General features: G+C 39.7%; 1 protein-coding gene and 1 long non-coding RNA gene across 3 annotated transcripts in view; one reads left to right on the plus strand and one right to left on the minus strand.

Annotated features, from left to right (window-relative positions):
• Nucleotides 1–24248, plus strand: part of LOC149173791 (uncharacterized) — a 162257-nt gene that overhangs the window by 136642 nt on the left and 1367 nt on the right. The gene's annotated exons all lie outside the window — the stretch shown is intronic.
• Nucleotides 1–24248, minus strand: part of GLYR1 (glyoxylate reductase 1) — a 152619-nt gene that overhangs the window by 122618 nt on the left and 5753 nt on the right. The gene's annotated exons all lie outside the window — the stretch shown is intronic.

A 24248-nucleotide genomic window follows, 5' to 3' on the forward strand; every position in this document is an offset into this window, starting at 1 on the left:
ACCCTATTCCCCTAGTATTCTTAGGTCTAGGGCATTTCATATCAAGAAATACTCCTCAATCCTAGGTCTAGGTTTCCCTCTAGCCCTTCTTGGTGAGCCATTCACCTCGCTTCTTAAGCAAGTAAACCCCATCAATAGAGTCTCTCCTTTGAATAGGCTATTGAAATCACTACCTCTACACCATTGATACATTAATCTTAGTGATTTACCTAATACCGGGGCTCCTCCCATCGGTGAAAGTCCATAAAGAGCAAGGAGCTTTAGCTGAGGTGACAATGGGCTACTAAGCAGGGAGCTTTAGCTGAGGTGACAGTGGGCTACTGCTCCATTGTTTCCCTTGTTGCCCCTTGACCTAGCAGTTGCTCTATAGGAACCTCTCCTAGGACCCCTGCTAGATTGAGCGGTAACAAGGCCTAAAGGGTTTGTTCTCATCCCTTTACTCTCTTTCCTTGACTGTCATAAGCAATCAAATCTGAAGATTAACATAGCAATGGCATAATCATCTCATAATCACTTTAAAGAAGCACTAAAACTTATTAATATAAGCCTAAGAACCTAAAGGAGCATTATACATTAACCAAGGGCTTAATCTAGCTTGCTTACAAGTGACTTTTGGCACTGTTTTCATAGTGACAGTGTGCTGATCTGATTTATATTTAAGTCCGGTGCATCTTTTAATGGTCATTGAATGATAAGAATATTGGTCAAGAAATTGTAGTAGGCTCTCTTTGGATTTGAGGATAAAGTTAGTACCTTGCATCTTCACATTCTTGCATCATTGCATTGTGTCTCCCTTTCTAGCATCCATAATTGGTCAATTGCATTTGTTGATCTCATTTTTAACATTGTATATCACTGTTAGTAATCTCATTACTCAACTGGTTCTTGTTGCTATTGTGCTTAAATGAAAATTGAAAATATCTATGGTTTCTAATATAAGTGATAAGAAGATATTGCTCTTGTTATTGTGCTCTAAGTTTCTCTTACTATTAATCATTACAATATGAATAAGAGGAATTCTAAGTAGCATCTTGGATCATTGAGTAGTCATTGTTGCTAATCTTGTTTCATTGGGATAATCTCCAAAGTGTTCTCTAAAGTGCTTCATTCATTTGATATTATCATCTTGTAATCTTTTGTTGAGAAGTAACATTGTGAGCATCTTGATTTCAAGTGGCTTAACATTGTCATATTGAGGCATTTTATATTTGTAATCTCATTGAAGCAAATCTTAGCAGCATTTGCATCATCATTCTAAGTTAGAAGTGCATTGTTAAAACTCACCTCCAAACTTGGTTGTAAGAGATATAGGAACACCTTCTTCACACAATTTGAGATCCTCAGGGTAAGTTCCTCAGATTTGGATCACCAACGAATTTACAGGGTAAGTTCCTCAGATTTGGATCACCAACGAATGCGGCCCTCAAATAGCTCTGATACCATGTACGAATTTACAGGGTAAGTTCCTCAGATAGAACACCAAAGGACACTGCTCACAAACAGATCACAGATCAATACACCAGTATTCTTGACGTGGTTAAAACCCTCAAAAAGGGAAACAATCCACGGCCTGAGCCAACGCAGCCACTTCATGCAATTTATTAATAAAAGAAATAAAATTTTCATAAGCTTCTCTCATGAATGGTCACCCTACAAATGACCCTCCATGCTCTTTAAATAGAGATCATGGACCAATCGAGTGTTAAGCCACGGATCAAGTGTCGGTAATACTGAGGAGAGAATGAACCGTCGAATCACTTCATGTCACATATCGTGACCGTCAATTGTAAGTTACAAAAGTACATAGTAAATAAACACACTTTACCTAACTCTACACTAGACTAAGTTATACTTAACTATTTCCTATGTGTCAGAATATTCTAACATCCCCCCTCAAGAACAACTTGGGATAGGATTGAAGGATGTATAAATATAACACAATAGGAGAAGGAAGGAGGCATTAGAGCCTATCCCCCCTTAGTGACAACTTCCTGAACTCCAACCATATATCGAAGTTTAGTAAACTTCGCCTCTGTGAGAGCCTTTGTAAAGATGTCTGCAACTTGATCATCGGTTGAACAATATTGCACTTCAAGAACATGGTCATGAATGAGCTTTCTGATGAAGTGCATGTGTAGTTTAATGTGTTTGTTGCGTTAATGTTGGACTGGATCTTTGCATAGTTGAATGGCACTTTGATTATCACACCAAAGTGTAGTCGGATGCTGCTGCTGAAAGCCAAACTCTGACAGGATCTGACGAAGCCACAGGGCTTCCTTAATAGATTCTACGGCACCACGATACTCTGTTTCTGCTAAAGAAAGAGAAATGGCACTTTGTTTCTCGCAAGCCCATGTAATAGGTCCAGAACCAAGAGTGAAGACATAACCTGCAGTAGATTTCCGTTCATCAGGGTCACCAGCCCAATCGAAACTAGTGAAACCAACCAATAGAGGAGATGCTTCTGCACTGTAATGAATCCCAAACTGAATTGTACCTCGAACATAACGAAGTATTCTTTTAACTGCTTTCCAATGACTTTCATATGGGTTTTGCGTAAACCGAGCAATAACGCCAACAACAAAGGAAAGGACAAGATGGGTATGGGTCAGATACAAACGTTTTCCTACAAGCTGACAATATGAGGTAGCATCAACTTCAGGGGAAGTACAAGTAACTGAAAGTTTGGCTCCAAACTGAAAGGGAGAAGGGGTTGGCTTACAGTCTTCCATGTGAAAGTGGCGTAGAAGATCACAGGCATACTTGGACTGGGAAAGGGAAATACCTTCTTTGGATTACAAGACTTGAAGACCAAGAAAATAATGCAAGTATCCTAAGTTTGTCATTTCAAACTGCTTTTTAAGGCTGGACTTCACATGGTTTATAAGGTTGGGATCACTACCAGTAAGGATAAGATCATCAACATAAAGAACAAGAATGATAAGAGACTTACCCACTTTCTTGGTGTAGACAGTATTGTTAGAATGACACCTAGAAAAGCCAGTATCTAAAAGAAAGCTATCCATTTTGGCATACCAAGCTCGAGGGACTTGCTTGAGACCATAAAGGGATTTCTTAAGCCGACATACAAGGCTGGAGTCTGTTTGTATAAAGCCAGGAGGTTGTTCCATATAGATTTCTTCATGCAAGTCCCCATGCAAGAAGGCAGATTTAACATCCATCTGACGGACTTCCCATTTGAAAGGGGCACCAAGGGAAAGAACAAGGCGAATAGAGCTCATTTTGGCAACAGGGGAGAAGGTTTCAGTATAGTCAATGCCTTCAACTTGTAAAAAGCCCTTAGCAACAAGACGAGCTTTATGTTTATCAACTTTTCCATCTAGTCCAAACTTGGTTTTGTAAACCCATTTACATCTAACAAGTTTTCTTCCCTTTGGGAGAGGAACAAAATCCCATGTATCATTTGCCAATAATGAACGATATTCTTCATTCATAGTTGCATCCCAATCTGGATGGCCTGAAGCTTTTGCAAAGGTGTCAGGATCATAATTCGTTGAAGCTTGAGCCAGTAAAGAAGAGGTTCTAACAAACTAAGAACGTGTACGTCGTTGAACTATAGGATCACCTGCAAGAGAACCTACTGCATCCCGAGTAGCACGGACCCATTTTGGAAGCTGAGGAGCTGAAGGAGGACCCTGAGAAGGTGGGGGAGGATTTTCATCCTCACTGTCATCATCTGAAGAAGAAATATTTTCAGAGGTAGAAGGGATAGAGAGAAGTGGCACATCCGCCGAACTAGGCTCGTAGGCCGATATATTTTCGGCAAACTTTACATCTCTTCTAATAATAACATTTTTGTATTTAGGTGAAAGAAGTCTATATCCTTTGACATCTTCAAAATATCCAACAAAAATACATTTTTCACTTTTAGGTTCTAAAGCTTTATGTTTCTCATCAGGAATATGGGCCCATGCTTCACTTCCAAAAACACGAAAGTGACTTACATCTGGTTTAATTGAGCTCCATGCTTCTTCTGGAGTGATATTCTTTAAAACCTTAGTAGGAGTGCGATTTACTATGTAATTTGCACAGTTAATTGCTTCTGCCCAAAAATTAAGACTAAGTCCTTTATATTGAAGCATACAATTAGCCATTTCCTTTAAAGTGTGATTCTTCCTTTCAGCTACACCATTTTGTTGTAGAGTATATGGAACAGTATGTTGCATTTGAATTCCATGCTTAGTGCAAAAGTTGATGAATTTGTTGTTAACATATTCTTCGCCATTATCAAATCTTAGCTTAAGAATTTGATGTCCAGATTGTTTCTCAACAACGGCCTTAAAGGCCAAGAACATGTTAAATACTTCACTCTTGAGTTTTAAGAAGTATACCCAAGTGCGTCTGGAGAAATCATTAATGAAAGTTAAGAAATACTTGTAGCCAGAGAATGAAACAACAGTGGACCACATAAATCACTATGCACAAGTTGTAAAGGGGCTGAGGTGTACCAAGAGGCACGTTTTTCAAAACTATCCCGATGATGTTTTCCAAGTACACATCCGGAACAAACACCATCTTTGCAAGATACCATAGGAAGCGCTGTCACCATATTTTCTTTACATAGATTTTGAAGGGAGCGATAGTTTAAGTGACCAAATCGCTCATGCCAAAGTTTGCTCACTTCATCATTATGAGCAACAAATAACGAGGGAAGAGTTGATGACCCAAATTTGTTAAACTTATACAACCTTGTATAATCATCAGCAATGTTAGTAGCTAAAATATGTCTAGGATCTCTTAGGTCCTTAATTACAACATCATGAGATGAAAATTCAACGATTTTACCTTCACCTCAATGGGTTATCTGATATACAGATAAAAGGTTGCAGGATAAGGTTGGAAGTTGGAACACAATACATCATTAAATTGACCATTGTCTAGATGAATAGTTCCAGTCCCTACAACACTAAGAGATCTATCATCACCAACATATATATTTTTGGTGTTACAATCATTTAAGGAAGAAAAATGGCTTCGTTTTTGGCCATGTGATAAGAAGCTCCAAAATCAATGAGCCACTGATGAGAATGAGAAGAAGATACATTTAGTGCATAACAAGACTAAGATGCTTGACAACCACATGCAGAAAGTGTTATTCCTGAAGATGAAGTTGAAGTTGAAGAGTGCTCCAAATGGATGTTATGGTTCTTCGTTGCTACTTCCAAGGCTTCCATCTTCTTAAAGCATTTGGATTCTAAGTGGCCATCTCGATTACAAAAGTTGCAATATCTATCAATCTTCTTCCCTTTGTTTTTATTTGCCTTATCATTTTGTTGAATTCATTTTTCATTTTGTTGAGACTGAAAGTGCTTAGGACCCTTGTTTGGTTTAGGACCATTCTTTTTAGGATACTGCTTCTTAGGATTCTTTGAACTTGGTTGTTGCTGGGTGGCTAAGGCTTTCTTAGAAGAGTTTCCAAGATTAAAAAGACCAAGATGTAAGAGTTTTTCTTGTTCTCTTATTAAAGAATCACAAAAGGCATCAAAAGAGGGGGACTTGTAGTCTTGTTCTTGAGAAATAAAGGCTCCTCTAGTAGAATGGAAGGTGGAAACAAACACAGAGTAGGCTGGTCCCAACTTAGTAAGAATGGAATAGATAAGGCTACCATCTTCTTTCTTAACCTTAACACCTTCTAAGAGAAGTCTAAGGGTCTTGAACTTGGACAAAAAATCATCAATAAAAGAAAAATTATTGGGGTCCACCGTAAGCAACTCATTTTCGAGTTGATAGGCTCTAATTTCATTTTTAATTCCAAAAACTTTAGTGAGTTGTTTCATTGCTTCATTAGGGGTACCAAGTTCTGCGATATGGAATCTAAGGTTTGGAGAAATAGACATCCCTATCAACCCACGTACTTGATCTTGCCTATTTTCCCATTTGGCTACCTTTTCTTCATCTTTACGTTTGGATTCTTAGCCTAAGACTATTCTGTAAAGATCTTTACTTTTAAGTAAATCCACAATGTAGGACCACCATTGGAAATAGTTGGTGCTATCAAGAATAACTTGGCACGGACTTTCCATTTTAACAGAAACTGAGGCTGTAGATGCTAAAACTAAGTGCTCCAATGGAAAGATCTCAAAAAATTAGGCCGATTCCAAAAAAACGACTCTGTAAACAGCTTCTGGATGAAGAAGTTACGGCTTTTTGAAGAAAAGTTGTTGAAGATGCCGACAAAGTGCGTGAATGTGCGGAAGTGAATGATAATGTTATATTTTAAACCCCCGCATCCCCTTCCAAACTTAATCTAATTAGCTCACTTAATTTAACAAAAAAAAATTATGTGACCCACTTTTATAAATAAGTGAAAGTCACTTTTACAATGGTACTTTATGAGTTACCCACTAAATTGTAACTTAAATAAAAGATAAAAAGACTTTAAAATTATAAGTGATTCACTTTTTATAATGGGTGAGAACACTTTTACATAAAGTAACTTTAAAACATAAGTTATATGTGTTTTTTGAAAAAATAACTCAACAAAAAAAAAGACTTGAACTCAAGACCTCTATTCTCATAAAGTAACTTTGGACCAAGTGAACTAGTTTAAAAGGTTAGTAATTTTTGGAAAAGGGGAAGGGGTTTTTTTTTAGTCACTGAAGTTTTGGGGTGCGTGCCTACTTGAAAAAACCCTTTTTGCCTACAAAACAAAAAACCACACAACCCAACACGGACATACAAAAAAAACCAAACCTTATGGCTTGAAGTTAGCTTTCACTGGAAACTAAATATTTTCCTCAATGTTTCTGATTTTCCGAAATCACACTAAGGCGCGGCGGAAAAGAGCATACGCATGAGAAAAATCATTCCTTTTTGTTTCTGATTTGCCTAGATCGCACAAAGTAGCGGGGAAAAGAGCATACGCAGAAATGAAAGGTTAGCTCTGGTAATAAAAAACAGAGAGATAAATAAACTGAAATAAACAAAGAGATAAATAACTAAAACTGCAAATAAAGATTGTATACCTCCACATTTTAAAAATGACGTAGCTAGGGCTACCAGAAACCTTTTCGCATGAAACGAAAGGGGTTCGTCACTGGAACAGATGCTCCTAACACAATAGAGCACTCATCTCGGCCCAAAAGCTGTCAGAAACAATAGATCTAGGAAACAATAGTAAGATGCAGTTGTACCGGCTTCGGATTTGGATCACCAACGGATGCGGCCCTCAAATAGCTCTGATACCGTGTACGAATTTACAAGACACCAAAGGACACCACTCACAAACAAATCACAGATCAATACACCAGTATTCTTGACGTGGTTAAAACCCTCAAAGAGGGAAACAGTCCATGGCCTGAGCCAACACGGGCACTTCAAGCAATTTACTAATAAAAGAAATAAAATTTACATAAGCTTCTCTCATGAACGATCACCCTACAAATGACCCTCCATGCTCTTTAAATAGAGGTCATGGACCAATCGGGTGTTAAGCCACGGATCAAGTGTCGGTAATACCGAGGAGAGAATGAACCGTCAGATCACTTCATGTCTAAAACATATCGCGACGTCGGATTGTAAGTTACAAAAGTACATAGTAAAGAAACACACTTTACCTAACTCTACACTAGACCAAGTTATACTTTACTATTTCCTATATGTCGAAATATCCCAACATCTGGGTGGTTAGCACTCCAGGGGAGGTATCGTTAATGAGGCCTTAGTCTCCTTCTCGTGGACTTTTCTCTACAACTTGTGTTCGAGACTAGCTTCAAATAATTGAGAGGAAGGATTCACTTGGATTAGGCATCTAATTAAAATTAACTAAGATCTTGCATCTCACCTTACCCTAGGTCCAGCACTTCATTTAGGATAGATTTTGCATCCCACAACAACTGTTCATTTGGTAACTTGACATCTTAATTTTGATGGTCCAAGTAATTGACTTCAAGGCATTGGTCTCTCAATTCATAATCTCAAGAAATCTAATCTTGTGCTTACTAATCTTACTTGTCACTTGATTTTAATTCAAGTTGCTAGGACATTCTGTTGTATCTCCTAGACTTGTTGGTTGCCAGCAGGTTTCTCATCGTCTCAACTATAGGGACTACCCCCCTTAGCCTGCATTTAGGACAGGGATCAGAGTGACAACCCCTACCCTGAGCGTTGTCGCATTTGGTGTACAATTTGGGCGACAACAAGTCCTAGGATGGGTACCTAAGGAACAACTACTAAACCAAATGACAACAATGGGACAAAGACCCAATGTCACCTCAGTCAGTGTCCCCTACTCTTTACGAACTTGCACTGATGGGAGATGGCCTGGTATGAGGGAAATCACCAATAATGAAAGGATCAATGACAAGTTATGATGTGATTCCAAAGCCCATTCAAAGGAGAGGCTCAATTAGGGCTCAATGCTTCAAGAGAAGCTCAGGGCTCTCCAAGAAAGACCTATGAGGAAGACCAAGACCTAGGGCTAGGGATATTCAAATAATAATGAGTATGCCTAGGATCAAGAATTCCAAGATGAGGAAGGACCTCTCGAAGGGCTTTGTAGGATGATTATTCTTCAAATAAGACTTTAGCTCCACTAGAGATACCTAGAAAGAAACCTATACAACCTAGGGTTTTTTAGTAAGGGTGGGAGGAAGTCCTCCAATGTGATCACTAGGTCAAGCTTAGGATATGAAAGGGTCAAGAATGATTGATTTCTCAAATTTTTAAATGCAAATGACCCTCAAGAAGACCACCAACCATAGACGTTCAAAATGGCTTCCAAAGATGCAGTTAAGGCTTGAGTATTCTTATAAACCCATCTTGGGAATTGCTCCAAACTTGGAGGATCACTAGAGGAGACACCAGCGCATTAGCCTATCAAAACGGTTTTGCAAGTTCAGCCCTCTAATGCAATTCGCAGACAACCCTAGCTAGTTGTCTAGGGTAGGGGCCGAAATTTAGAAAAAGGAGAAAAAGAGAAGGATAAGGAGGATGACCACCAAATTTCTTGATGAGTGCCTAGTCCTTGAATTATTGAGTGTATGTGATTCAAAATTTGGCCAAAATTGTCTTCAAGGAGGCTAAAACACAATGCCCTAGCAACTACTTTTTAACATTTACCCACTCAAGATCTATGGACTTACATGGAAAAAAAACAAGTTTCAATCCACTAGGAACATTCATCTACTTGTCATGCAATAAGTAACATGTGCAATCAACAATCTAACCTTCTTTACAATGATTTTCAATCAATTAGGGCACAAAAGAACTAGCTAGTTGCAATAATTCCACACATAAGACATTATTTCATGAAAAAATCTTCAACAAAAACCACTTACAAGATAATAAGAGATATATCCAATCCAAGATCAAGAAAATCACTCCAAAAATGAACGAAATTTCAGCTCCCAAATATATCGAAATGCATCAAGAAATCTCCAATAGACAACCAAGAAAAAGTGTGAAATTCTCTAGAGAGATAGATCCAAGTGTGATGGTGATGTTTGATACAAATGAGGCTTAGCTTTATTTATATGAGCCTCTAAGAGTTCAAATTAGCCTAAGATGCCCCTAAAAATATCTTAATGTGCAAAATAACATAACTTTGGTGACAAGCTCACCAAATAGCTCATAAAGTGTAGAACAAGTGTTAAGTTTAGGTATGTTCTATGCTTAGAGCAATTTATTTCAATTTTCATAGTTATCTCAATATTTTTTCCAGATTAGAAATCACATCAGCATTAAAGTAAACTGCAGATAGAAGATAAACATAAATCTCATAAGACAAGCCAAGACAAGAGGACACAAGATGTGGTGCTAGCCAGGGACAAACACCAATGTGGGGAAACCCTTGATCAATTCTTCTTTTATGTTCTTCAATAGTTCAGCACAGAGAGAGAGAGAGAGAAAGTACATTTACAACAGAAGTCAACACTTTGACTTATCTAGATAAGAGCATAGATGTGGCGCTAGCCAGGGACAAACCCCAATGTGGGGAAACCCTTGATCAATTCTTCTTTTATGTTCTTCAATAGTTCAGCACAAAGAGAGAGAGAGAGAGAGTACATTTACAACAGAAGTCAACACTTTGACTTATCTAGATAAGAGCATAGATCATCTCTAAGAAGATGACACATGAGATCAGTTGAAGACATGCTGCTTCAACTGATTCTCCAAGGTGACTCCTTCACCTATCATTGTGTTGCATCTCGTCATCATGTTGCACCTCACCGTGCTACACCAAGTTGCACCCATCATCACAATGCTGGACTTCATGACCGAGTTGTACACATCATACTGTTGCACCTTATGTTGGACTGTTGTCCCAGTGTTTAGCACAGTTGTACCTTGTGCCACTGCTGCACCATGTTGTCACCTATGTGCTTGTTGTACCATTGCTGCTTTGTGTACTTGCTGCACCAAGTACCATACTGTTGTCCCTTACAGTCATGCTATCACTATGTTGCACTTCATTATCACTATGAAGCTGATCTGATGAGGGCACTAGTCTCAATGGATCAGTTCTTAATAAACCCTTGCTATGATGCTATGGCCTATGGCCTAGCACATAGCAATTCTGAAGTAAAATCATCAACTCCAAGGAGCAGACTTCAACCCTTTCCTTTACATTAAGGTTGTGGTTTATCAAACAGTCCTTAGGACATGATTATACCAGCTCCCTTCATCCCATAGTCACCTACAGCAAACATGTATTAATGTTGTGATAGGATGTTTCCTTACAACCACCTTTGTTGTGAACATATCTATTAATGAGTGCTTCTTTAGGACTACTTCAGGTTGAACATAATGACCTCCATTTACAGCATTTTAGGGCTTCATCTGAACCATATATAACAGCAGATTAGTATCATTAATAGATGTGGATTAGGGCTTCCTTCTAGGTCTCAGTAGAGCCTCCAACATACAGCTTTAGGAAACCTCCTCTTGTCTGCGGATATGGCTTCCTTGACAGTGGATAGAAGGTGATTTACAGACCTGCGTTTAGGGCTCCTTTAGAGCTTGACTTGACAGCAGATGAAGTGTCCCATAGACTACGGATTAGGGGACCCTTTTAGGCTGTGCATTGTAGCTCCCTTAGACAGCGTTTAGGGCAAGGGTTCTTCTCTAGGATAGCGGCCTGATCTCTGTGGCTAAGGCTCATCCTTACTGCGGCTAGGATCTCCCTTTAGGACTGCGGCTAGCTGTGGATAAAACCCTTCTTCCTCTGCGGCTAGGAACCTCCTTTAGGGCAGCGTAGGTGCTTCTCTTCGATGAGATAATTCTCCTCTAGGACAGCGTCCATAGGGCTGGCTTCATTGACTGTAATAGGGCAGCGTAGGTGCTTCTAGAAGACCTTTTTCTTCTCCACGTCTAGGGCTCTTTATGGCAGCGTTAGGGCATCATTAGGCCAGCATATATCCTAGGGCACTCCCTCTAGATCTCTTCTTCATCAAACCCAAAACAGAATGAAGAGAGATCACAAGAGTGTGTGATGGAAATGACTCTCAAGTCATCTCCTTTTATACTAAAACGTTGAGCACATGTGGGGTTGATTTGGTTGTTGGCCGACCTTGACGAATTGTCCCATAACACAAATAAATTCATATCTCCATGACTGCTTATCGGAATCGGATGATCTTTAGATCAATCCTACACCTCTCGATGAGAGGGATCCAAGAAAAATATCAGCTTCCATATATAAGATGACCCACATGGAGTTTGGCCCTAGTTGCCAATTTTAACAACAAGCCATCCAAAATGAAGTCGAAATGATGAAACAATGGTGTAGGAGGGTCGTTGGAAAGCTTAATCGAGACCTCAAGGTGTCGTGATGAAGAAGAGGGCTCCAGGAATGATGGTCAAAGGGGTGGCCCCTTGATCTCCAAGTGAAACATCATGTGGTGCTCCAAAGTGGCTCTAGTGGTCTCATGGGTCTCTTGGTGTAAAATAAGCCTATAGACTGCTCTGAATGAGGGCATAGAAGATGGTGTTTGCCCTCCCATGTCTCAAGGATGAGACAAACCTCCTTTGGGTCTCAGATCAGGTGCCAAACCATGTATACAATGTTAAGTCGGTTGGGTGCATTACTGGTCCAAGTGCATCACCTCTCATATAATGTGGGCAACGAACAAGTTGTTGAAGGTATTGAGGCTGCCCATGGCATGAGAAATGCTCTGTCACGTGATGGAAACCCATGGCTCTCAACGCTTCCCCTATAAGTGTCAATATGATCCTCTAGTGAGCTTCGATCCCGTATAGGGAGGCCAAGCCCAAAATGAAACCATCTACTAATCCTGTATAAGATCCAACGCGTCTCCTCACCTCCAGATGCAATAAGTGCAATTGAGTGAATAAGCTCGTTAATCAAGGGCAAAAGTGGGGACTTCATAGTGGGTTTCCCTTCCAGATTTGGGGCTTTGAGCATGTAATCTTGTTACCTCCCTAGGTAGGAGTGGTTAATAGACAACCCTATTATGTGTTCCCGTCCCGTAAAGGGAAGGACATGTTCAAGATACATCCTTCAAGTGGTAGGTGTCATGTGAATAATGAAGAGGTGGATGGGGACACAGGGGTCTCAAGGCCAAATGCCATGGGCTCAAGGGTGGTAATGGTGAGGGATGTCCACATATTTGGGTACATGAATGTAGGAGGGAGCAATCGTGGTACATAAGTTACCCCAGCCTTTGTTTTTCCACCTTTATTCATTTGTCTTTTCCTTTTATTTATTTTTCTTTTATTTTACTACTCGAAGCTCCAGGGGATGAGAGCATGATGTGTATGATATAGCAGTTATTACCCTTTTAAGGTGAGCAAATTCATCACCCATCAGGGGTTGGGACATACATGGATTCATTAGTGATGCAAGGCGCACTCATAGGGGCCCTAGGAACTAGGGTGATAGCCATAATGATGAGGGACAAAGCTCATGTTTGGTTTTTGCCCACGTGCTAAATTTTATTGTCCCGGTCATCTTTTGCATTTTGTGGTACATTTCCTTTTGTATGTGGCAATATTATGCTTTTATCTTTTTTTTTAGTTGCATCAACCTTCGGGGCATTGTTCCAAGCCCAACTCAGACATGTGGACAAGGGAAGGGGGTTAACAGAGTCTTGTGGACCCAGTGGTTATGTGGACCCAAAGGGGGGGAATGATGAAATAAGGCATGTAATGTGTGGAGGGGAGTGAAAAATGTGGAACGGAAAAACAGGACCCAACTACCAAAATTAGGGTTTCCTAAGTAGTGCCCATCCTAAAGTTATAAGCCAATAGGGGAGATCCCACAGGACTAGGGTTGAGGATTAACCCCCCAGTTAAGGTAAGGGAACAAGACTACAGTTAAAACCCTTCCTCCTTCCAAGTCACCCAATAATCCATACCGAAGTGTGCCCAAAAAAAACAAGCATAAGCACCCAATTACATAACGACAAATCATACCTTTAGGACTGGATGGACCACCTTCAAATATATGATCTCGACAGATGGGCGAGGGGACATATGACTGGCTCAAGGAGCAGAGATATCTGGCACAACATCGGCTACAGCGGTGGCTATCAGGGGTTGTTGGCTACCAGTTGAAGACAAATCAAGGAGAAAATTTCTCCTATGGGGTCACGAGTCACCCACAGGTGGTGGGTAACAGGTACACTTTTGTTTTGTTTAAGTTAAAATGATATATGCACAATACCACACATGTGTTCCAAAGACTTCCTAACAACAACATTTGAGAGATATTTGACGCAAAAATAATCAGACTGTTAGGATATTCCGACACATAGGAAATAGTTAAGTATAACTTGGTCTAGTATAGAGTTAGGTAAAGTGTGTTTCTTTACTATGTACATTTTGTAACTTATAATCCGACAATCACGATATGTAGTGATCCGACGGTTCATTCTCTCCTCGGTATTATCGACACTTGATCTGTGGCTTAACACCCGATTGGTCCATGATCTCTATTTAAAGAGCATGGAGGGTCATTTGTAGGTTAACCGTTCATGAGAGAAGCTTATGTAAATTTTCATTCTTTTATTAATAAATTGCCTGAAGTGGCCGCGTTGGCTAAGGCTGTGGACTGTTTCCCTCTTTGAGGGTTTTAACCACGTCAAAAGTACTGGTGTATTGATCTGCGATCTGTTTGTGAGCGGTGTCCTTTGGTGTTTTGTCTGAGGAACTTACCCTGTAAATTCCTACATGGTATCAGAGCTATTTGAGGGCCGCGTCCGTTGGTGATCCAAATCTGAAGCCGGTAGAACTGCATCTGACTACCGTTTCCTAGATCTACTGTTTCTGACTGCTTTCGGGCCGAGAGGACTGCTCTATTGTGTTGGGAGCATCTGTTCCAATGAGGAACCCCTTTCGTTTCACGCGAAAAGATTTCTGGTAGCCCTAGCTACGTCATTTTTAAGATCTGGAGGTATACATTGTTTATTTGCAGTTTACAATTATTTTCTCTCTGTTTATTTCGGTTTCGGTTTATTTAGCCTTTTTTCATTACCGGATCTATACCTTCCATTTTTGCGTATGCTCTTTGCCCCGCGACTCTATGCGATCTGGGCAAATCAAAAACAGAAAGGAATGATTTTTCTCATGCGTATGCTCTTTTCCGTTGCGCCTTAGTGTGATCTCAGAAAATCAGAATCATTGAGAAAAATATTTAGTTTTCGGCTAAAGCTAACTTCGGGCCGCAAGGTTTGTTTTTTGTTGTATATCCATGTTGGGTTTTTTGTTTTTTGTTTTGTAGGGAAAAAGAGCTTTCTCAAAGCAAGCACGCAACCCAAAGCTTCAACCCCCCCCCCCTCTCTCTCTCTCTCAAACTTTTTGTATAGCTCACTTGGTCCAAAGCTAATTTATGAGAGTAGAGGTCTTGAGTTCAAGTCTCCTTTTCGTGGGGGCGGATTTTTCATTTCCGCACTTCGTCGACATCTTCATCAAATTTTCTTCAAAAAGCCATAACTTCTTCATCCGGAAACCGTTTTCAGAACCGTTTTTTTTTAAACAGCCTAATTTTTAGAGATCTTTCCATTGGAACACTTAGTTTCAGCACCTATAGCTTCAGTTTCTATTAAAATGGAAAGTCCATGCCAAGTTATTCTTGACAGCACCAACTACTTCCAATGGTGGTCCTACATTGTGGATTTACTTAGAAGTAAAGGTCTCTACAGAATAGCCACAAGCCAAGAAACCAAACCGAAAGATGAAGATAAGGCAGCTAAATGGGAAAATAGGCAAGATCAAGCACGTGGGTTGATAGGGATGTTTATTTCTCCAAATCTTAGATTCCATATTGCAGAACTTGATACTCCTGATGAAGCATTGAAACAGATTACTAAAGTTTTTGGAATAAAAAATGAACTTAGAGCCCATCAACTTGAAAATGAGTTGCTTACGTTGGACCCCAATAATTTTTCTTGCATTGAAGATTTTTTGTCCAAGTTCAAGACCCTTAGACTTCTCTTGGAAGGTGTTAAGGTTAAGAAAGAAGATAGTAACCTTATCTATTTCATTCTTACTAAGTTGGGACCAGCCTACTCTGTGTTTGTTTCCACCTTCCATTCTACAAGAGAAGCCTTCATTTCTCAAGGACAAGACTACAAGTCCCCTTCCTTTGATTCTTTTTGTGATTCTTTAATAAGAGAACAAGAAAAACTCTTACACCTTGGTCTTCTTAATCTTGGAAACTCTTCTAAGAAAGTGTTAGCCACCCAACAGCAACCAAATCCAAAGAATCCTAAGAAGTTGTATCCTAAAAGGAATGGTCCTAAGTCAAACAAGGGTCCTAAGCAATCTCAGCCTCAAAATGAAAAATCATTTCAACAAAATGATAAGACAAATAAAAACAAAGGGAAGAAGACTGATAGACATTGCAACTTTTGTAATCGAGATGGCCACTTAGAATCTAAATGCTTTAAGAAGATGGAAGCCTTGGAAGCAGCAATGAAGAAGCATAACATCCATTTGGAGCACTCTTCAACTTCAACTTCATCTTCAGGAATGGCACTTTCTGCATGTGGTTGTCAAGCATCTCGGTCTGGCTATGCACTAAATGTATCTTCTTCTTCTCATTCTCATGAGTGGCTCATTGATTCTGGAGCTTCTTATCACATGGCCAAAAACAAAGCCATGTTTTCTTCTTTAAATGATTGTAACACCAAAAATATATATGTTGGTGATGATAGATCTCTTAGTGTTGTAGGGACTGGAACTGTTCATATAGACAATGGTCAGTTTAATGATGTATTATGTGTTCCAACCTTATCCTACAACCTTCTATCTGTATATCAGATAACCCATTCAGGTGAAGGTAAAATCGTTGAATTTTCACCTCACGATGTTGTAATTAAGGACCTAAGAGATCCTAGACAGATTTTAGCTACTGGCATTGCTGATGATTCTACAAGGTTGTATAAGTTTCACAACTTTGGGTCATCAAATCTTCCCTCAGTATTTGTTTCTCATAATGATGAAGTGAGCAAACTTTGGCATGAGCGATTTGGTCACTTAAACTATCGCTCTCTTCAGAATCTATGTAAAGAAAATATGGTGATAGGTCTTCCAATGGTATCTTGCAGAGATGGTGTTTGTTCCGGATGTGTACTTGGAAAACATCATCGGGACAGTTTTGAAAAGCGTGCCTCTTGGCACGCCTCAACCCCCTTACAGCTCGTGCATAGTGATTTATGTGGTCCACTTCTAGTTGTTTCATTCTCTGGCTACAAGTATTTCTTAACTTTCATTGATGATTTCTCCAGACGCACTTGGGTATACTTCTTAAAACTCAAGAGTGAAGTATTTAACATGTTCTTGGCCTTTAAGGCCTTTGTTGAAAAACAATCTGAACATCAAATTCTTAAGCTAAGATCTGATAATGGCGAAGAATATGGTAACAACAAATTCATCAACTTTTGCACTGAGAATGGAATTCAAATGCAACATACTGTTCCATATACTCCACAACAAAATGGTGTAGCTGAAAGGAAGAATCGCACCTTAAAGGAAATGGCTAATTGTATGCTTCAATCTAAAGGACTTAGTCTTAATTATTGGGCAGAAGCAATTAACTGTGCAAATTACATAATAAATCGCACTCCTACTAAGGTTTTAAAGAATATCACTCCAGAAGAAGCATGGAGCTCAATCAAACCAGATGTAAGTCACTTTCGTGTTTTTGGAAGTGAAGCATGGGCCCATATTCCAGATGAGAAACATAAAGCTTTAGAACCTAAGAGTGAAAAATGTATTTTTGTTGGATATTCTGAAGATGTCAAAGGATATAGACTTATTCCACTTAAGTCCAAAAATGTTATCATTAGAAGAGATGTAAAGTTTGCTGAAAATATATCGGCCTACGAGCCTAGTTCGGCAGATGTGCCACCTCTCCCTATCTCTTCTACTTTTGAAAATATTTCTTCTTCAGGTGATGAAAGTGAGGATGAAAATCCTCCCCCACCTTCTCAGGATCCTCCTTCAGCTCCTCAGCTTCCAAAATGGGTCCATGCTACTCGGGATGCAGCAGGAGATCTTGCCGGTGATCCTACAGATCAGCGAGGTACATGTTCTCAGTTTGATAGAGCCTCTTCTTTACTGGCTCAAGCTTCAGTGAATTATGATCCTGACACCTTTGCAGAAGCTTCAGGCCATCCAGATTGGGAAGCAGCTATGAATGAAGAATATCATTCATTATTGGCAAATGATACATGGGATCTTGTTCCTTTACCAAAGGGACGAAAACTTGTTAGATGCAAATGGGTTTACAGAACCAAGTATGGACTAGATGGGAAAGTTGATAAACATAAAGCTCGTCTTGTTGCTAAGGGTTTTTCAAAAGTTGAAGGCATTGACTACACTAAAACCTTCTCCCCTGTTGCCAAAATGAACTCTATCCACCTTGTTCTTTCCCTTGCTGCCTCTTTCAAATGGGAAGTCCATCAGATGGATGTTAAATCCGCCTTCTTGCATGGGGACTTGCATGAAGGAATCTATATGGAAGAACCTATTGGCTTTATACAAACAGACTCCAGCCTTGTATGTCGGCTTAAGAAATCCCTTTATGGTCTCAAGCAAGCTCCTCGAGCTTGGTATGCCAAAATGGATAACTTTCTTTTAGAAAATGGCTTTTCTAGGTGTCATTCTGACAATACTGTCTACACCAAGAAAGTGGGCAAGTCTTTTATCATTCTTGTTCTTTATGTTGATGATCTTATCTTGACTGGTAGTGATCCCAACCTTATAAACCATGTGAAGACTAGCCTTAAAAGGAAGTTTGAAATGACAAACTTAGAACACTTACATTATTTTCTTGGTCTTCAAGTCTTTCAATCCAAGGAAGGTATTTCCCTTTCCCATTCCAAGTATGCTTGTGATGTTCTATGCCATTTTCACATGGAAGACTGTAAGCCAGCCCCTTCTCCCTTTCAGTCTGGAGTCAAACTTTCAGTCACTTGTACTTCTCCTGAAGTTGATGCTACCTTATACCGTCAACTTGTAGGAAAACTTTTGTATCTAACCCATACTCGTCCTGACCTTTCCTTTGTTGTTGGTCTTGTTGCTCGGTTTTATGCAAAACCCACGTGAAAGTCATTGGAAAGCAGCTAAAAGAATACTTCGTTATGTTCGAGGTACAGTTCAGTTTGGGATTCATTACAGTGCCGAAGCATCTCCTCTATTGGTTGGTTTCACTGATTCCGATTGGGCTGGTGACCCTGATGATCGAAAGTATACTGCAGGTTATGTGTTCACTCTTGGTTCAGGACCTATTACATGGGCTTGCAAGAAACAAGGTGCCATTTCTCTTTCTTCAGCAGAAGCAGAGTATCGTGGTGCCATAGAAGCTAGTAAGGAAGCCTTGTGGCTTCGTCAGATCCTGTCAGAGTTTGGCTTTCAGTAGCAGCATCCGACTACACTTTGGAGTGATAATCAAAGTGCCATTCAACTATGCAAAGATCCAGTCCAACATCAGCGCAGCAAACACATTGAACTGCACATGCACTTCATCAGAAAGCTCATCCACGACCATGTTCTTGAAGTGCAATATTGTTCAACAGATGATCAAGTTGCAGACATCTTTACAAAGGCTCTCACAAAGGCGAAGTTCACTAAACTTCGATTTATGGTTGGAGTTCAGGAAGTTGTTCCTAAGGGGGGATAGGCTCTAGTGCCTCCTTCCTTCTCCTATTGTGTCATATTTGTAAATCCTTCAATCCTATCCCAAGTTGTTCTTAAGGGGGGATGTTAGGATATTCCGACACATAGGAAATAGTTAAGTATAACTTGGTCTAGTATAGAGTTAGGTAAAGTGTGTTTCTTTACTATGTACATTTTGTAACTTACAATCCGACAGTAGTGATCCGACGGTTCATTCTCTCCTCGGTATTATCGACACTTGATCCGTGGCTTAACACCCGATTGGTCCATGATCTCTATTTAAAGAGCATGGAGGGTCATTTGTAAGTTAACCGTTCATGAGAGAAGCTTATGTAAATTTTCATTCTTTTATTAATAAATTGCCTGAAGTGGCCACGTTGGCTCAGGCCGTGGACTGTTTCCCTCTTTGAGGGTTTTAACCACGTCAAAAGTACTGGTGTATTGATCTGCGATCTGTTTGTGAGCGGTGTCCTTTGGTGTTCTGTCTGAGGAACTTACCCTGTAAATTCCTACACAGACCATAACATATAACTTGGACAAGAACATGTGTTTATATTTCCTCTTCACTATGTATGATTACAAGAGATAATAACAACCAACAACTCATATTGTTTCCAAAAGAGGACACACTGATATTTATATATATACTTCAACAAAGACAAATACAAGAGACAACTATACTGATAACAATCATATAAGATGACAACATTGTGTATAGAAGTCAAGAACCAGGTGTATAGATTCAGTTATATGGAGGTAAATCTATCACATTTACAATGAAGTGCCCATAATCTGCTCTATACCCAGAGTTATGCTCAACCACAATGATGACAAAGAACTCATACCCGTTGACATATATATCAGTCACCACGCAAAGAGATGGTAACTAGAACTTCTTTTTGTATGAACTCGACCTAAAATGAGGAGTATAAGATAAGATAATTATCTTCATGTCCAACTAATGACCACAAAGTAGGTCAAAGGGACTGTTGAGTACAAAGATGTCCATAAAATGCGGGAGAACCAAATAGTCTCCTATAAAAAATACAATACATAAATATAAAAGGTAGAATGCAGGAACATAAAAGATACAATGTATGGAATGCACTAATGAAGAGGATCAGACCCATCTCTTCTAACATCCAAGACTGACTAAAGAGCACTGAAAAATATTCCACAAAGTTTGTTGGCCTGATGAAGGGTCAGTGGGAGGTGCGGACTGTCCACTAACTCGTTGTCTGGGGGAGTTTGTGCACTGCTGAGGTTTGGAGGACCTAGTCCGTCTCCGAGGAATAGATCTAAGACGGTTTAGTTGTTGAGGTCTTGTGTTGCAGGGTGAGATCCCACGGATCCTCACTGGTCTAGACTCTGGATATGAAACGGTATCAATCGTTCTCTTTGTGCCCTTGTCTGAAGGTAGTACCCTAAAAAATGTTGTGATCCCCTATGTGGGGTCTAGTCTGATGGGAGGCTGAAGAATATGCACTTGGAACCTAAGGGCCTCCTACATATATAGGGCCAAACATCTCTGATCAAGATACCTAAAAACGTTTGTGAGGGTCTGAGAGTCTTTGAACAAGCAATGGAACCTTTCTCTGATCTCATAGTAGATAGAGCATCCAAAAATGAAGTGCACCTCGGTCTCTACTTCCTGTAAATGACATACCTGACAAATTTTGTCTAGTCTATCAATCTGGTGGTCCGTCTCTACCCAAAGTCTATGAGAACCTACTATGAAGTGGCCTAGAGGAATGCGAAGAGCATGCATCTAGTGGTGAAACGTATATTGGGGTCGAATAATGAGCCCGTCTCTCAACTCCAAGAAAGGCCATCTTTGGGCGCAACCCTCCCGGAGGATTGACCCAGCTGACCTAGACAAACTGCCTGTAGATGTCCTCCCCGATGATCTTGTCCAACTCAATGAAGCAAATAAACTCGTCCAACAATCCACGGTAAGCCTTACCCTCTTAAACAGATATACAGCTTTTTTCTTGGAATATATAGCATAGTCAGCAAGGTAACAGCTCGTTCCAAAGGTCCAGCTCAATTTCTCTTGATTAACTAGCAGATCTCGGTCCAAGGAAGGAAGATAACTCAACCCCTGAGAATGGTAGACTCGACCCTTCTGAATAGTAAGATAACTCAACCCTTTAGCAACAGGTGAACAGTGCTATGACTCAACCCCTCTTTTAAGGAAACTCGACCTCTTTTAGACAAAGGAACACGACCTTCTTTGGTTCACTGATTCAGAACTTGGTTGTCAAACTAAGCTTGGGAGCTCACTATACTCATGGGTATTTCCAGCCTGTCAAATGAGATAGAATACTCCATATTAGAGGATAAAGTCAACTGATAATACCTTTACCCCCATTACCTTCTACAAATCTTCTTCTTCTTTGAGATGCAATGGTGAAATCTAAGTGATTTTGCTCTTTAAACCAACTAGAGTGTATAGTTTCAACACCGAAACTAGCAATGGAGGCTAGGGTTTCCCAAGCCCTAAGTTTCTCTCGAAAACTCTCCAAAAGCTTATTTTCTCAAATAGCAAGTGTTAAAATGAGGATAGACTCTTCACTTTTCCCCCTTTATAATTTAGTGGCCATTTTTGCCGCCATTTTACCTTTCTAATTTTATAAATTCACTTTAGGAACTTTCACTTTATAAAATGAAAATGAGTTTTCATTAGCCTAAGTTAGTTATGTCCCAATTTTCACCCCTTAAACATTTATAATGTTTTTCCTACGCGAGTCATGTTCCCTTATTAAAAAAATTCTCACCTTAGCCTACGGGAACTTTATTAGGCTAGCAGAACCCCTATCTTATGCCTCCTAAGCAATTAGGGACATTATAGAATTGCAAAGGTACAGAAGCAGCACATTATAGAATTGCAAAGGTACAGAAGCAGCATGGACAGCGGCAAATCGATCAGTCTTGGTTAAACTGAGGTTAGAAAAGTTGTGGAAGCCAGCCGTTGTGTGACATAAATAAATACTGCTAGTTGTAAACATAAAACTAATTGAAATTGTAGCCCTGTTGGTGGATCATTGTGCTATATAGGTCCGTTGTTTATTGGTCAATTAGCCCTGATTTATAGTCATTTGCTGAAGAACATATGGCTGTTCGAGTATCGTTTATACCATTGGTACATTAACTGAAAGGATCGTTGTTGTTATATGAATTGAGGAATGTTGCATTGCTGTTATGAAATGTAATTCTTTCATGATTTATTAAAAACCCTAACTCAGAATTGCACCCTAAGGGTAATTTTCCCAAGAGTCACAGCATCAGGCATTCCCACATTGCTGAACCGTACATGCCAATCATTCAGTCCCATTGACAGCTTTTAGTCACTTGATGACTTGATTAAATTTTCAATTTAATTTCTATGTGATAGCTATTATTCTTCACAACTCTGACTAGCCTTGCTTTGTTTTCTGTTGTTTTCTAAATGGAATTGATAAATCATAATACCCAAGTAATTGCCTTATGGTTGTAAGCCTTATGACAATAATGAAGGATATATTGACATCAGAATGACCAAAATAATCTGTTGGATCATTGATTAGATAAATGTAATACAAGTGAACGTGACTTCTGGAAGAGTGAAATGGTGGAGAATGTATTCAAGAAGTGGTGGGATGATCCATTGGCGAAAGCTCATAGAGTCCTTCCACTGACTGCCTGTTGGGCTTTGTGGCTCACCAGAAACTCAATGATATTTGAGGATCAAATTATAACACCTCTTCACATTATTTAAAATCCAGTTTGCTTATCGAGGACTGGAGCAGCAAGTGAAGACTAAAGCTCCCAGGCTGGTGGGTGCCCTAGATATCAACAAGACTAAGCAATGGGGCTTTTTTGAAAATCCTGGATTAAGTGGAGCTGGAGATATATTATTTCCACCGATAATTTTTGTCTAGAGTTCAAATGCGGATTGGATAGGGACAACAACAACAGTGCTGAATTACTGGCTGTTGCTATTCTGGTTTGACTGGCACTAGACAGGAGGATAACAGAGCTCCAGAGCTATGGTGATTCACTTATGGTAGTGAACTGGCTCAACGGCATGTTTGGAAATCAAAAAATTAGCCATTCTCATCTGGTGGCTTCAGATTTCATATCCAGGTTTGCTTCATTTTCTTTGCATGCATATTCAAGGAACTCAATGAACCAGCAGATAAACTGTCCAAAGAGGCAGTTGATGGACAGGCTGGATTTGCTTGTAGTAACTGAAACTAGGGAAGGTGTAGTTTTCCTCCAACTCATCAACAGTTTTCTGCCTAGATTCAATCATTCATGCAGACTATCTGGTGGCAGGTTGCTATGTTTCTGATCTTATATGAGTATTTCCTGATTAGTTTTGATCATTTTCCTCTCTTGAGAAGGGATAATATGTTTGTTTCCTAAATGATTTTGCATAGTGTAGTTAGCTTTGATACTTAGATATCCGTATATAGGAGCTGCTTTTGCAATCCACATTGTATTCACACTTGATGTATCCTTTAGTCCCACTGACCAACTGTTGTGATCATTTGTTGGATATTAATAAAATTATCTTATCTTACCTATATGGTGACTCTAAAGAGGTTAGAATTATAAAAATACTTAAGCTATTGAATCAATTATCTTTGATATTAGTAGCATATTGTGGTCTACGCTCTTCAATACCATGTGTCAGAGACACCTTCAGAATGTAACTTTATCTTTTCTACTCGAAACAAATAAGGTACGCCTTTTTTCTTGGAAAAAATAGATGAGATATATGTAAAATATGGCTCCGAGCTTCGCAAAAATAACTGATGGCTCATCTGCCTCTGGAGGGCAATCTCCTGCCCATATCGTCAGTGAAGCCCCAGCTCCCACTATCCAAGTAGTCCAGGCCTCACTCGATGAAGCTTTGAAGTTCTCCGAAAGTGCCCTAATTTGCCGGTTCAATGGTTTTTGGTCGCCGCTGATAGCACTCCACAATTGGATCTCGGAGGTATGGAAGCCTGTCATTTCTGATGAAATTAATATCTACCCTGTGCTAGGGGTTTCTTCATAGTAGATTTTGAAAATCCTGAAAGCAGACAATGTATTCTAGATTCCGGCCCTTGGTTTTGGGAAAAATCAGGCCTATTCATGAAGCCATGGAACCCATCATTCGA

Source organism: Pinus tabuliformis, chromosome 4_2 (genome assembly GCF_031772625.1).
Source record: "Pinus tabuliformis cultivar Carrire ecotype Pingquan chromosome 4_2, CPIR1, whole genome shotgun sequence".
NCBI lineage: Eukaryota > Viridiplantae > Streptophyta > Pinopsida > Pinales > Pinaceae > Pinus > Pinus tabuliformis.